Source organism: Streptopelia decaocto (genome assembly GCF_964273445.1).
Source record: "Streptopelia decaocto genome assembly, chromosome: 2".
NCBI lineage: Eukaryota > Metazoa > Chordata > Aves > Columbiformes > Columbidae > Streptopelia > Streptopelia decaocto.
In genome coordinates, this window is record NC_138655.1 from 16,458,991 (window position 1) to 16,475,105 (window position 16,115).

At 38.8% G+C, this 16,115-nt stretch overlaps 1 protein-coding gene across 6 annotated transcripts in view; it reads left to right on the top strand.

Moving 5' to 3' along the window:
* The window catches only part of TRPS1 (transcriptional repressor GATA binding 1), a 215,181-nt gene that overhangs the window by 68,150 nt on the left and 130,916 nt on the right, over positions 1 to 16,115 (top strand). The gene's annotated exons all lie outside the window — the stretch shown is intronic.

Genomic DNA, 16,115 nt, shown 5'->3' on the forward strand with positions numbered 1-16,115 from the left:
ATGCAGTGGACGCACCTTTCTCCCCGAGAGCGCTTCCAAGCTGTGTGTATGTAACACAATCTTTCTCAGGGGCTTGGTACACTTCTGTGAGTGGCTTTAATTTATTTTTCTTATTACAATGTTTCCAGCAGCTGTACTTACAGCGAATCGGTATGTTTTGCAAGTGGGAATTACAAAAAATGTACCTCAGCGTGGTACAATGTAGACATTATTTCTGCTCTTCCTCAGAGTAGCTGATTTTATAGTTTAAAGATTTGTTGATACTGGAAGGTCTATTGAGATGCAAAAATGTTCCTTTTTTTTGGGTAGCACATTGGCAGCCAGCAGACTCCAGGCCAGGCAGATTGTTTAATGCTTTGACAACGCAGATCTTGGACAGCAGGAACTTTTTGCTAAACTGATTTTAAATGAAGTGTCCTGTTTTGCTGTGCAGACACTGCAGAACAAAGTTTTCCACAAAATCAGGAATTGCAGCCTGAGCCTTCAGACCTAAAAACAGCCCCAGTTAGCCCACCATAAGGTGTTGGTAAACACTGGGGCCTTGCAGCGTCGTCGAGCTGATGCAGAGCAGCACAGATCAGTGTGTCCCATGGTGCCGCTTATACCTGAAGGCAACAGGGAGATACCTGCGTATTAATCATAATTCATGTAGTGGGGAGATTTGTGTACTGTCAGAGGGAGACAAACTGTCAAATTATTGCAAAAGTACTGGTGATTTTTATCAAAGGCAGACCGCAGGCTATAATGTTAAATATCTAACTGAAGTTATGTTAACTATGAGCTTCTTATATGGAGCAAAGGATAAACTCAGCTCTTTTATCAGACAGATTATTTTGCACCCTAATGATCAGACTGTTTTCACACTACAGGAAATCATGGTGTTTTAAGAAAGTTTCAATTTATTTTAACAAGAGTTATTTTCTTTTTGTCTGTGATAGTTACACTTCTGCTATTTCAGATAGTCTTCTGTCTAGGGCTGGTTATATGGCTTCAAATTTGGGGAGGCAGGAAATCAAAAATGTGATTTTCCCTCTCCCTGTTTCGCATTCTCCTCTGTTGCTGATTGACAGAGCTAATTTTAAAATAAGCAATAGGTATGTATGTATCAGTAAATTTACATATAATCAAATTAATATCAGTCTAGTAAATATCAGACACAATCCCTAGTGGTGAAACATTATTTTCCCTGTTATAAAGTACTGACTACTGTTATCCACAGAGTTAGGTGCCAAATAGCTGCAAAGCAGTGGAAATGCTGAACTGGCCTTTGTCATTTCCGAAAGACTTCTCCAAACATTCAGTCTTTGGCTGGAAGGATAACATACCTTTGAGGTAAAACCTGCCTCTCTGATGCTGGTAGAAGTATTGCTGCTGCTTTTAGCAGGAGCACAAGGAACAGCATTGGAAGGTTCAAAGCACGCAGAGTGGGCTCTTGATTTAAATGCGTTTTTTTCAATGGTCACTACAGGCTAATGGATGGAAGCTTTTGTGCACTTTGGCATTGTGTCCCACTTCCAACCACCTTTTGATAGCAGCATCTTGATGGTGTATCTACAGAATTAAATTGAATGCATGTAATTGTTTCATACATCTTATTTAAGTTGGTGAAGGTCTTAGATGCTGCATCTCATTCCTCAGCCACTTTGGGAAAGAAAAAGCAGCCCTTTTAAAGAAGAAACATCTGAAATAGTTTCTCTGGAGCTGCATCTCATTTTATTCCCATTTCCTCTGACTCTGTTAGAGATCTTTCAGGAAGTATTTATAGTCAAGGCCATTCATTGCCATACGGGCCTCTAATTAGCTGAAGGGAACTCAGCAGGCACTGTGTCTTACTAATGCACATAGCTCTGTCAGGTCACAGAGCTGCCAAAGTCTTTCATTTTTTTTAGAAGCACCTGTTTCCACAAGTCTCTGCCTGGGGAGGCAGCAGGCTATTTTTTTAAATATAACTACATCCTGGAAAATTGCAAGGATCCTTCAACAAGGAAAATGAGAAAATAAAGATAGGACTTGAAGAGAAAGGGTTTTGAAGCATCGGGTTTCCTGCACAAAACCAAGGTGGGTAAAATCTCTGTGATGGTGAAGGTCTCGCAAAAGAAGCTAAAATAACTTTCTGGAGGTTTCAAGTAGTCTAGAAACAAACATGTACTTGGCTGCTTTTAGTAACTACTGGAACCAAACCCACAAGAAATTGAATGTTTTGCATTACTCATCCTGACTGAGTGATCAGATAGGACTAGAAAGTAACTTTTAGAAAAATGTTAACCTGCCCAATTAAAGGCATGTTTCTGGTTTTTGTGTGGGGTGTGTCTGTCATGTGGAGAGACAACCCCACCTCGTGCATGTTTACCCACCCGTCAGTGCATATTTTTTATTTATTCTTTCTTTTTTTTTCCTCTCCCTTTTACGAAATGCGGTTTAGGAGAGAATTAAATGATAAAATCATTATTTGGGTGGGGCGCGGTAATAATGTGAAAGGGCAGCAGCTACGTCAAAATCCTTGATGAGAGGGTGAATCAGAATGTGCAACAAAGAGCTGGGGAGATCGGTACAGGCCCCCAGGCCACTGCGTAAGCAGCAGGGTTTATTGAAGTTGCTATGATCAATAACAATGATTCAAGGAGAAAGAACTGAGATAATTCTTGATTTAAAACAAGCTGCATCGTTGGAGGGGAGTGATGGTAATGAAGATGAGAACAAAAGAGCGCTTTCTTGTATTGAACTGAGTGGCCAAAACAGATCGACAATCAGTGCAATTAACTCAATGTTGTATTACCCTTAACTAGTTTGGGTATGAGTACCTTTCTTCTTCTCTCTCCGGTCCAGTATTTGGTATTCTGGCGTTGGCGGGCGTGAGCAGGGACAGCGCATTGTTGTCACCTGAGTGCTGCACACCTGCACCAGGGCTTGGCCTTGCTGGGGGAATGTCACCTGGGTGCGTGATCAGTCGCTCCGCGCCATCGCTGCCACGGGGAACAGCGCTTGTGGAGCTCAGTATGAGGGTGGGAGCATCCTCGGTGCCTGGGCACAGCTCTCCCTGGCAGCCCTCACTGCTCTGGGTGGGTTGGGGGTCTGGGCACAGAGGGGACCCCAGCAGTGTCCCCCAGCCTGAACAGGAGCCCTTGGTATGGGCTGGTGTGAGCTGGAGCCTCCCTTGCCCCGGCTGAGGCTTGGAGGTGGCTTCCCCTGCTCAGCCCCTGGGTACCACCGAGCTACCTGCGTCCACACTGAAAACAAGCCCAGTCCTGCAGCCCTTACTCGCAGCCCCTGCTCCAAACCGGACACACTGAATGAGGAGATATTCCTTTAGGTATGACCAATCCTGGTAAGCAGCTGTTGTTTTTTGTTTTGTTGTTGTTGTTTGTTGTTTTTTTGTTGTTGTTGTTGTTTTGTTTTGTTTTAATTGTCTTTAAATACATTCCTGAATTTGTACTTTATTAAAACTTGTGCTCACAGCGGCCGCAGCTGGGTGTCAGCGGTGTCGGGGGGTAAGCACAGCTGTGGGCACTGCAAAGAGCGCAGCGGTAGCAGCTCCCTCCAGTCTAAACAATTCTGAGGACTGTCAATGGGAAGCCTTGTTTAAACTGGGAAGTAAGTAAACACAACTTCTCACACGTCGACCAACTTCAATAATTAGCTGATCTTCTCCAAACTTTTGAAAAGTTAAATACAACTATAAACATTATACAGTCCTATTATTATTCTTTATTGCTAGTAATACTTAGCATTAGATAATACACCTGAACTAAAATGGAGGCTTTGATTCTATTTAGAAACTAAGGGTAATCTTTGCCAAACTGGATCCAGTAGGAAACACATTCATGTCCGAAGGCAGAACTTGCTGCTAACTTGTAGATTTTCAATGGAAAATTAAATTTCATAGATGAATGCAGGCAAGGATTGTACATAATTCTATTTTTGTCTAAAGTACTGTGGTGCTGAACAGTGAAAGGCTATGTGAAGATACCTCTAACATCTGGAAGTGCAGAGTTACTTTCTGTGTTGAATTTCAGACAACCCTCTACATGTATTTGGTAACTAAAAGACACAATAAATATACTCTTTTAGAGAAGGGATATTACGATAGACGATAAATAAATGTTTAATTTATTGGACCAAGAAGGGAGCATTGTAATTTTAATTGATTTTAAGGAATCCAGATGCTATCCACATCTGAACAAATCAAAATGATAAAGATTTAAATACAGATTTATGAATAAAGAATGCAAATGCATGTTTTGTGATTTTTCCATGGAGGTATCTAGGGGTATATATGCGAGATATGCAAAAGCTTTTCTGCAGTGTCTTTGGTTACCTTAGCACTCCTCAGAATATGCATACGGCCCCCTTGGAAGTAGTCTTAATTTTAAGATCTCTAATGTAGCACAATTGATTTAGTGAACAATTTCCTACCTAATATAATTCATTTACTTCTTGTACCAAGATCTGTTTTTAAAATGAAGCTTTATAATGGCTAAATGGTTCTGTTGATGTTTTTCTAAGCAATTTTCCTAAGTAGCGTTATGTATCTTTTAGAAAATCTTTGCTGTAGTTATATAATAATATGTGTGTGTAATATAGATCTATAAATATGTGTTCCATGTTGCATATTTAGAATTCAGACAGGATAGACAGGAGAAAGAATGAAGACATTTTCTCTTCATGCCCTGTGCACAGTATTGAGTTTCTGAAACAAATGGTGTTGGTGGCAGCCCAGGCTGCGCAGCACTTTGCAGGCAGCTTTGCTGAGTTTCTGTATCTGTGCTGCCTGAGATCTGCAAATCTCAGGTTGGTGAATCATATTTGTCCCAGTTAGATGGTTAATTCTGTATGATTTCTTGGCTGTTCTCGGCCTTAGGCTCCCAACACTGTCTGTAAAATGGGAATAAGGGCAATTTCCTGTCTCAAAAGGCAAAAGTGAAGAGATGTGTTAGACTCTGGATTGTGTAGCGCTATGGTCACAGCAAGAAGAGCCTGATCCATAGGCATCCTGAGTCAATATTCCAGGTTGATTTCTCTGGGTATGAAGATGTAACTTTTTGCAAGAATACCAGTGAAAGAGAAAAATTCACAAAACAGATTATAATTTTCATTTTAACTTTGTTAAAATTTCTGGTTTTTCCTTCAGCCTGGGGGGAGGTGGTGTGGGGGAAAAGGGAGAGAGCAGGAATTTTTTGGAGCATGTCATTTGCATTTCTTGTTAGACTTTGACCTCATTTTGGTTTATGGGACTCCGATATGTATAGTGGCAAACTGCACATTTTCACTTATGGGAAGAAGACTTTTAACGATGGCTTACATTGCAGCCTTTAATCATGTGAGTTGCCTCCAGCACTTGCTGAGAGTAAAATACCACCCTCTCCATTTTCAGATGGGTTGTACTGTCGGCTGTTTCTCCTTGCAAGACCATCTCTGATTTGAAAATTGTGTTTAAATTTTAAAAAAGTGAGGAAAAAAAGATAAAGTATCAGAGCATTTTTCAAGGAATTTGTTATGAATGGGAATGAGGAGCAATACAAACAAGCTTGGAATGAGTTTTAATTCACATGTTATTCTGGGAGCCTACAATTTCTGGTGAGAAAATGGCATACTTTAGGTCTATTTCCTCCAGTTTTTGGCATGGATCAATGCCTGTTTTGTTCAGTCAGATGTGCAAATGGGAATTTTGGATGCTTAGAACTAATTTTAGTAGGTGGGGGGCAAATTTTATTATGATGCTACAAATAGAGTTTGATCACAGCTGCTTCGTTGCAATTATAAAAATTGGCTGTGAAACACTTAAGCTATATTTACTGGTTGCAGGGAAAAAAACCCAAAAACGAAAACAAAAAAACTTGTCTATCCAAAACTCTGTCTTGTTTCTCTTAAAGTTCTGAGTACCATCATTTTTATACCCAGTATTTTAGTGTTTCCATGCTGCTCTCTCCCCATGCCTCTGCAGTGATACTGTGCTCAAGTGAATCACCCATTCTTTCATGAATAAACTGTATCTTTTGTGTTAGGCTGAATTTCTGAACTTGATCTGAAATTACAGTAAATCACACACAGACCTCTTCAGACTTATTAGGTAAATGTTAGAAACTTCACTGGAAGTTGGGCACTTCAAAGCTCTTGCTGCTCTAGTCTGTACTTGCCTAAAAGGCTGTAAGGCAGACACGGCAAGGTGGAAGATTTCAAATCAAAGCAAAACTTAATATACCGCTATTATCCCCATTATAAGACATATGGAGAATAATATCTTTACATATTTATGAGTTTTTTTTTTTTCTGATAGTAACTTCTTTAATGTTCATGAATTTATGCTTTTTAGTTAGAATAGAAGATTCTGTGTGATGCTCCATATTTCTTCAACTTCTCATGGCAGCTCTTCTCCCAACTCAAAGTGGATGTATTCCAGATCTGTTTAAAATTTTGTGTTGTGCAGAATAAGCTTACTCAGCCTGTTTCTTGAGAAAGGCATTTTCTCCACAGTACAGTTAATGGACTCAGCTATGGTGATCATTGTGGCATTCCTCCCTGCAGCTGATAAAGAAGACAAACATCTGTAAAGTTCTCCATTGACAGTAGCACAGTACCTGTTAATATATTACTGAAAGTCATTTATATTTGACTGAGAAATGCTAGAAACTTAAATATTTCATTTTGTTTAAAATTCGTATGAACTCTAATTTATGCAGTGTTTGAGGAGTGGAGAGTTTCTGGAAAACATGATTAGAATCTCATAGGCTTCAAAGTTTGTAAACACCTTGACACCTAAATATGTTTGTGTGCGTACATTTATTTTACTGGTTTGTTTGCTAATTCTAAATTACTTTTAGAAATTAGAATTAAATTTTAAAAATGAGATTTATTTTTAAGTTAAAAAGTGGAAAGACTTTTTCACTGAACACCGAATTTATGTAGTTATTTAGCCAAATGGTTTGTAGGGCTAATATTAATCCTTTTCAAAGCAAAGAGTATGTTACAACTTTACTGATTTCTCCATTACAGAGAATTATGTTCTCCTTAGCAGAAGTTTTAAATATGGGCTGATTTTTAAATGGATCTTTTCATGCCTTTAAGACTATAAACTTAATCATCACTTAATCAATTTGCCTTTGCCTTTTAATAGCCAGCTAAGCAGTAGAAGGGTAGAGGTCTTTGCCATAGTTATCCATAACAACTGTCAGAGCAGGTTTGATGTAGGGACTTTTACAAATTTTAAGAGCATAGCTGATGTCTGTTAAATCTAGTCCCTTAGTCTGGGCTTCCTTGGTATGATCTTCAGCTAAAGGACTCCTCACATAAGACTCAGTTTTTGTCAAACCTTGTGACCAACTGCGTGTATCTCAGGAGGGGTGTTTCATTCAACTTCAGTGATTGGTGTGGACCTCTAGGCTGGACTTTTTCTGAAATGTATCACTTCACTGAGCAAAAAGACAGCCTGGGGTGAAACCTTAATTATTGCTTAAGGTGTTTGAAGGCTTTCTTAGTGATATCCTCCTTAAGAAGTGAAGCATAAGCCATTTTGAACACCAGTCCCCCAGGTACATCACTGTTGTGAGGAAAGAACGTTTTTAAAAACATGGATTTGAGAATATATTTTCTCTGTGCGGGTTCTGTAGGTCCTTGTCAAAGAAGTTAAATTTTGTAAGCAGTAAGAAATTAACAGGATCTCCATCCAGCTGTTCATACCGAAGGGCTCCAAGTGCCTCGAGAGCTGCAGGATGTGCCTGGTGCTCTGCTGGGCTGTGGATGCCTCCAGACCCCCGCTGTCAGCTGGTTTTATCGGTATAGATCTGCTTCCCTCTTTGCTTTGCCAAATTGCAAGGAAACTTCACTGTAACCTCTCTTTTCTTGTCTTCTTTAGCTTTGTTTGTCTCTCTCCCCCATCAATCTTTTGTGGAACTCATAGTTTTCTATAGAGATTTAAATTCTCCAAATTTGGAGCTTTCTTTTGAAAGAAAAAAATCCAAACACATTCATTCTGTTATAAGAACTGTCTAGCCTTTCTGATCTGCCTTTCCTGGTGGGGAGAGATTAAGCAAAATAGTCTAAATCTTCTTCTTGGCATCTCCACTTTGCCACGATTGGAGCCAGGGTATTGGTCTACATGGGCTTTGCTCTGACAAGTTCTCTCTCGAATCTCTAGTAGCAAGCACATAAATGGCCCTAACGATCTGATATCCTTCCTACCAAAAATGTTCTCCTGGCCTTGCTTGCTTTCATCAGCACCATTAAGTAAACCTCAGCTAGTGGAAGGAGACAAGTTGGAGCACAGCAAAAGAACAGAATGGATGAAATTACAAATTGTTAGTCTGTTAAACATAGATTATGTCTTTGGGTACATTAGTGACTGAATGAGGCTGGATGGGTAGTAGCTTGTGGAAGTATTTGTTATGACAAAACCAACTTTTCATTAATAGACGAAGTTATCCTGTTTTCCTCTGTAGTCTGGCCAACATCAAAATGTTTCAAACTAATTTCAGACTTGTAAAACACTGTCTATCAGATACAGACATATGGATTGAAGTAGTATTTTGCTTGCCATCTGCTGATAAAAGAAGCAAGGCGTCTAAGTAGAAATCGAAGAAATTTTTTTCCCCCATTGGAATGTCATATGGTGCCTTTAGTAGTTGCTTGTATTGACATTTATATTGATTTTTATGTAAAGTGTTGCATTGCATTGACCTGAATCTGCTTCCAGTCTGATAATTATGATTTTATTTTGTTTACAAAATATTCATAATCATTTGAGCCTATAAATAATGTAGTTAGAATATAACCCTCTTTAAATTTGAAAAAATAAATTGATAAGTGCAGTTTTTATTGTATGAAACAGGAATAAGCATATGTTTTTACTCAGAAAAGTGAAAAATTTTAAATCATAGAATAATAGAACCATTTTGGATGGAAGAGACCCTTAAGTACATCAAATCTAACTGTTAACCTAACACCGTCACTAAACCACCTCACCTACGTGTCTTTTAAACACCTCCAGGGATGGTGTTACTAACTGATTTAATTAAAAATTATATATTCTTTTAGTCAAAATTTCCCTTTTCCTCCTCAAAGATAGGCTACAGGCCAGGAAAAACAATTCATTCCCAACCCAAAAACAAACAGACAAACCTGCCAAAAACTTTTCTGCTTAGGGGAAAATTGATACGTGAGCTTTCTAAGTTTTTCCCTGTCAGAGTCTTCTCTCATCAGCCCTGATGGTTTGTGCAGGTACAGCATTTGTCCCCCAGGTCCTTGCTGAGGCTCAGCCATGGTTTCACCTGGGGAAGCCAGACCTGGCGGGGCAAGGGGCCTGTGCAGCCTCCCAGCTGCGGGGCCAGCCTGGGGGTGGCATGGGCCGTGGGGCTGGGAGCCCCCCCTACCAGGTTGCACGGCCTGAGTCCTTTGGGGAGCTGCAGGGGGAAGAGGTGAGGATTTGCCTCCTGAAACTCCATAGACTTATTTCAGCATGTGGGCCCTGGTTATCTGTGGAAATAATATAATTCATACTGGAAGTTTAGGTGTTTGTTAGTTTAGTTAATGCTTCTTTCATATTTGTCTTGTTTCATGAAGTGCTTAGAGTTTAGGATCATAGAATAGAATCATAGAATAGTTTGGGTTGGAAAGGGCCTTCAAAGGTCATCTAGTCCAACCCCCTGCAATGAGCAGTGACATCTTAACCAGATCAGGTTGCTCAGAGCCCCGTCCAGCCTGGCCTTGGATGTCTCCAGGGATGGGGCATCAACAACCTCTCTCTGTTTAAAAGTGACATATCAAGTACAAAATGCGCTAACTTCTCAATAGATGTGTTGCTTTCATAGGTGATAAAATACATTCTCAATCAGTGCTCAAATAATTGGAACTTTGGTTAGTTAAATAATAATAAATACTAATTTCAGCCCTAGTTCTTAATTTTTTATTCATATTGACAAGTATTTTCCATTGATTTCAGCGATAGTGCTAAACATGCTAATAAGCTGTGTTCTTAAACATGAGTTATATCTTGATAAAAGTTGTCGCTGAATTGTTGATTTTCTTTTAAATAAAACAAGCCCTTTTTTTTTTCAGCAATTGGATAATTAATTTGCCAGAAGTCCAGAATTTAAAGAGTGTAGCAAAGAATTTCTATATGTGCTTGAAGTGAAAATAATATGGAAAACCAGTGCTTGTCCAATATGTTAGTTTCTTTTTTTGTAAATATATTTTTTTCTGAAAATTGATGTTCCTTGTAATGGCATGTCAAGTGTGCGAATAATGCAAATACCTATTAACACATGCCGCCTTCTCTTTTCTGAATGTGGTTATGTATGGTTTCGTTTGAAAAAAGCTAAACAGTTACATAAATAACAAGTTTTCCAGAGTGTAGAGTTAATTGCCATTTTACATTCAGAATTTACACTATGCAGAAAGCTATTGCAATGGTAGCAACATTTTGACAGACGGACATTTGTTGCAGACGTACTCATAGGAACGGTTATCTGTGACAGCAAGAAGTCTGCAAAAAGTAAGAGAAAAATTCAGATAGTATTGATGAAGTAAAAGCTTAGGTAAATGCAGTGCTCCTGTGATGGCTTATGGAAGGCATTAAGCTATATACCACTAGTAGTAGCATTACTATGCTTTCCTACATGCTTCCCCTCTGTTTTTTTATGGCTTAAGCTGCATCTGATATGCTCAGTCTGTATTGTATTTCTATGCCATGTTCTTGCACTGGGAGTCTAGATCTACTCTCCGTCCAATGGGTCTGTTGGTTTTTGTTCTGGTTTTATTTCATTGAAAACATCAGGACTCTATATTTCCTGCCGGTAAATGTTAATATTTACAGCATACACTGGGCAGTATGCATCCAGAGTAATTTTATCCTTTTAAAGTTTTGTTTTTTTTTTTTTTTACAAGACTTATCATGCTGTATGATCTCTGACAATTCCCGTGTTTATAATGCTTTGAAACATATATTGCAATTGGTAAAAAATAGGTGTTTACAGCATTCTGTTTGAGTATGTTTACTGCACCAACAGAGTCAGGTTACAGCCAAGAAAATACAGCTTCGCAAGAATCAGGAGCATATCAGATATTTACTCTGATGTCGCTTACCAGAAACTGGTAAACTTGCTGTTGATGGACATATTCAGCTCAAGGTATCAAATGACTTTTCACAGTTTAATGTTTGTTCGTCCATTATGTACCTTGGTAAAGTGTCTGGGAAGGAGATGAGGGTATGATCGATGTAGGAGGAGGCGTCAAGACCTCTTCACTTAGGCTGGATGATATGGGGCAAATGCAAATTTCTTTTGTGCTTCTGTTGGTGCATACTTTTATTATATTGTAGCTTCCCAAGAACACTGAGATTTATTAATATTAGCAAGTTGCTTTGGGAACATCGGAGATGAGGTAATTCAGAAGCAGCAAGGTTTATAAAAAATAGCTGAAATTTTGAATGTCTAGTATACACTTATCTCTTGTCTATCAGAGCTGTTCTTTTGCAGAACGAACTGCCTTACTGTGATGCTATCACACTTCTGACATGAACAAATGGTTTCAAAACCATTCATGTCAGGTCAAGATGGTGAGAACAGCAGATAGACATGAGAACCGGGACTGTATAAACAACATCCTCCCATCACCAGACTAACGCAGGTCCAGAGAAGTGGCAGCATCGTTCTTACTGCTCAGACACTGCCAGCATGTTATTCCCCCTTCCCCAGCACGGCAGAATTGACTGCAACTGTTTATTTTCAACACATGGTTGATATCTTTGTCTGTCTGTAGATCGGCTGTGCCTTGTTAGGGACTTTACTCATGAGCCCTGAGTATCTTGCTCAACCTTTCATCTCCCTGCCATGTAACTGTGGTTTGTTAGAAACAACTCAGAAAAAATGTAAACTTACTGAAATGACTAAGGAGTCCATAGTCAGTGTCAAAGGAGAGGGGGGATGGACTGAATTGAGGGTATATGTAAGAGATTAGTCCTTGCCTTTTCAGATATATTTATAATATCCCTCTAGATGGAGAAAGAAAAACTCAGCAGTTGTATTTGCCCTTTGAGAAATGTCAGAAAGGATATTTCAGCCTGACCAATTCCTCTTAGTCTTGAGGTTTCTCTTTGTACTGTGCAAAGGCATGGGAATGTGGTATTCCCAGCTCTATATAATCCCAGAATATACCCATATGTTATATAAAAAACCCCTTGGTTATATATATAGCATATGCCATATTTATATGAGCAAACAAGTAGTTCACTTAAAAGGCTGTAGAGACGCTGATGCAGCTAATGGAAACATAGCAGCAACGAGGAGGGAAATGTGAGACGTTTGTGCTTTCTCTGCTATAACCATTGGTGATCATCTTGTTCAGCATTGCCTAAATGAATCCTGGAGAGAAAATGCTATTTGTATTTGAAGTTTTTAAAGTGTAAAGAAGTCATAGCTCTCACATGAAGTTTTCTGGCCTGTCTGCAGACTATAGAGTGCTGTCGATAGATTCAGGTGGCCTTTAGCACCTAAACCCACTCCATGCAGTTATTCGAGTGTCTTAATAGAAATTACATGTATCATGTTTTTTGGTTATGCCCACCAGTGCCTTCATTGTACCATACCTGTGCTGCTGCTACCGCTCTGTTCTCCCGCTAAAGCATGAAGGCTGCAGCTGGAGATACGGCAAGTTTTCAAAGCGCTGATAGTGTCTGTAGTTAGGACATAATTATAAAAAAAAATGGCTTTTCCTTAGAAATTTTTGAAATAGAGCTGTATTTAGTATCTTGCTATTGTCAATAGTGCTTCAGCGCTTGGTTTCTAGTCATGTCACAGTTGTAAGGTGAGGGTTCTTTTTAATAGCTGGCAATGAGTTGTCAAACAATTTGGCCTACCATTTCTTCTTTCTGAACTGTTTAAATAATGGACAAAAATTAGAAATATGCTTTATAAATCTGTATCATCAAAATAATAAGTCACACGCAAACTTGGTGACTTGAAAAACAGCATGTATTTAACCATCCAATACCGTTATTTTTTTGTAGACACTTTTAGATATGAAAGTGTGCTGGAAGCCTATGAAAATAAATGGTAATTCCAAAGGGAAAGTTAAAATATATGCCTTTTCTGTTAGGATATTCTGGAGAAATCTACCCTGACCAGCATAGCTATGTCACTCTCTTGTTAGTATGTGCACAATGTCAGCCCGCCTCACATCCTTTTCTAGGAGAAACTGTTGAAAGATTTGAGTTACCTTCCATTAATAACACTGGAAGTGCAAATGGCTGCAATATGCTGACAGTTGTGCCAAAGCGAAGCTGTACAAAAAGAATGAAGGTTTTATCCCATTCTTGTCGAAATATTAAATTAGATTCTTGAAGACCCACATTTGATTTGGCTTTGTAGATCGCAAGGAAAATGAATGACCTTTTTATTATTTTTCTGTGTGAAATTTGACTTTTTTTAACCAACATTACCATCATTTGATAACTTCAGGGGCTGTGTGGCATTATGACTACAGAAGAGATAGAAAGGACACATTAAGAGAGTTTATGAAGTTGTTGGGAAAAAGAGTATGATGATAGTAGTAGGGAAAAAAGCATATCACAGCTTCAAAACAGATGGAGTTCTCTAAGGAAGCTGTCTCGACACAGCTCGGGAACTATAAATTGCATTGAGAAGACAAGGCTTTCACTGCAGATGGCAGTTTCCCAGTTAGAAGGTGAAAGCCAGAACAGGGCTATGCGCATGCAGAGGACTGCACTGAGTGTGCCTAACATCTTGTGTTTGACATACATCGAAATTTAAGCTGGAATATGAATTCAAAAGGCTAGTATACAAACTCAGAACATGAAATATGTCGTAGTGTTCAGAAATCCAGCAACTTGCTTTCAGGCATAGAAAATTTTAACTATATACAAAGGCAGAATAAATTTGTGACCCTAAAGCTGAAACAAGGCATTAACTTTGAATATAATTTTCAATCACTTTTACATTGAAATATGACAGAAAATCCCTCTTTTGCTTCCCATGTGCCAAGCTCATGTCATTCCAGAGTCACCAGGTCAAACAGCAGTGGTTTCTCTCTGGGCCTGTTACCCCATATTATTTTATTGCCTTATTTGACCTGGACCTCATTTCAATGAAATAAATGAGAGTTTTTGCTTTGACTGGGGCTCCTACTCTAGGAAATGATCCTCACATCCTAGGTAAAAAGACTCCCTGAAGTTCCCCTATCCCATGGACTTTCAGAGCGGGACTTGTCTCATGTAGTCATGATGGAGGTGTCTGTGCCTGAGTTATCTGTCTAGGATTCTTGGAGCCAATGCAAATTGAAACAACACAGTTGTGAAGTACAGAAAGTGAGTTACCTCATCCAAAAGAATATTTGTCTATAGTCAGAGAACTGCACTTTTTGGCCATTCATTGCATTGGCTTCGTCTCCAATGACTATGAAGGAAGCCTAGACACATACACCACTACCCAGCAATTACAGGAGGTGATAAAAATGAAAGGAGTGCCTGCTTCTGCTTTGTCTGAGTGGCAGCCTTATCACTGCAGGTAGGAAGCAAAACTTTGGCATAACTGCAGTTAATGACTCCTCTGTCTCCAAAGTGTAATTTGTCAGTTAATGGGAAATACTAATGTGGCTTTAATCACAGAGGCAAGAGGAAAGTTCTAACGAAAAACATTATTTCATGGAATAATTACAGTTTTATTTATTAATAGTTTTATTTTTCTTCTTCAGTATGTGTGTTTAAATTTATAGGGTAACATTTCTTTAAAAGGAATAATGTAAGGCCATTGACAATGAAAGCTGTATTTTCAGTACTAGTCTTTGCATAGAGCAAAGTGGTAGTTATTTTCTGGAAGTAGATTTAAAGACATGCTAAACCGATGGCTTTGTAAGATAAAGCTAAAATCAGAGGGAATTAAAGGATATTTGTGAAGCAGAAAAAGGGAGTAAGATGGAAAGGAGAAGTTAATGAACTAATTTGGAGAAGACTGGAGATGATTCCCTCCGTGCAGGAGGTGTGTGTATGTACGGGAAAGGAGTGTTTCCTTTTGCTTGGGTTAACTATTGAAAAGTCTGGAAGGCCCAGCCTGTAAGAAAGCCTGAAGAGATAAGGGAATCAGGGATCTGAAGAGAAAGCATGTCTCTGAGGAAAACTGGCCCAAGGAACTTTGTCTAAAGTTTTACAGTATAGATTTGTTTTGCATTTCGAACAAGTCTTTAGTGCTTTACACCTCTCTTTCTTAGTGTACCTGCCCTTGTTCCTTCTGAGTCTCTGAAATTCTTCTCAAAGTGCAGTAAATAATCTGATAATGTCCATTTTAGGTTACAGGAGGCCTTGAGCGATTATCAGTGATTTGCTACCCTTTATACATTAATCAGCTATTTAAATCCAGAAATGCAAACTCTGACCTGACATTCTTGATGATTCCTGTTAAATATTCACAGGTGCTCATTTAAAGCAGCAACAACAACTGAAAAATCTGGAAATGAAGCACTGTTACACAAATTTCAAAAACTGAAAACCAGTTTATCCTATTTTTTCTGATTATCATTGCTAGGAATGACCTCCCTGGGTCAGGTACTTCTATCTAACATTATATGAATAGAGCAACAATAAAAATCCACTCATAGCATATTTCATGGGGATAAAGTATGCAGTGTTACCAGTCATTAAACGAGTTTACTCTTGTGTACATGTGAAAGCCATTCTCATATATATAAGGGCTGTGCAAATTGTATATGCTTAGAATAAGCAAGAAAGCAAACATCTGGACTGGGGATTGAACACTGCATTTGAATTTTAAATTAAATTTTAAATTCAATTAAAGGCCTTTCACTGATTTACTAAGCTATGTATTAGATTGAGCTGCTCCTCTACTACTGTCAATAGGGTATAGGTTGTATGTGGGCTTCCCCACTCATATTCAGCCCCTCTGCACTTTTTTCATGACATCACGTAGATGACCTACACCTTACACTGGGGTGCATGGGAGGAATTTCTGGAAGCTGTGCATGGTGCATGCTTAATTTGGAGTTTTGAAACCAGGTTGGTGGAAAATTAATTGCTCACAATTAAGTGATGGGCATGGATAACTGTTGAAAAAGAATAGATTTCTTCAAGGAGAAAGGAAAAAAAAAAAGCTCCATAA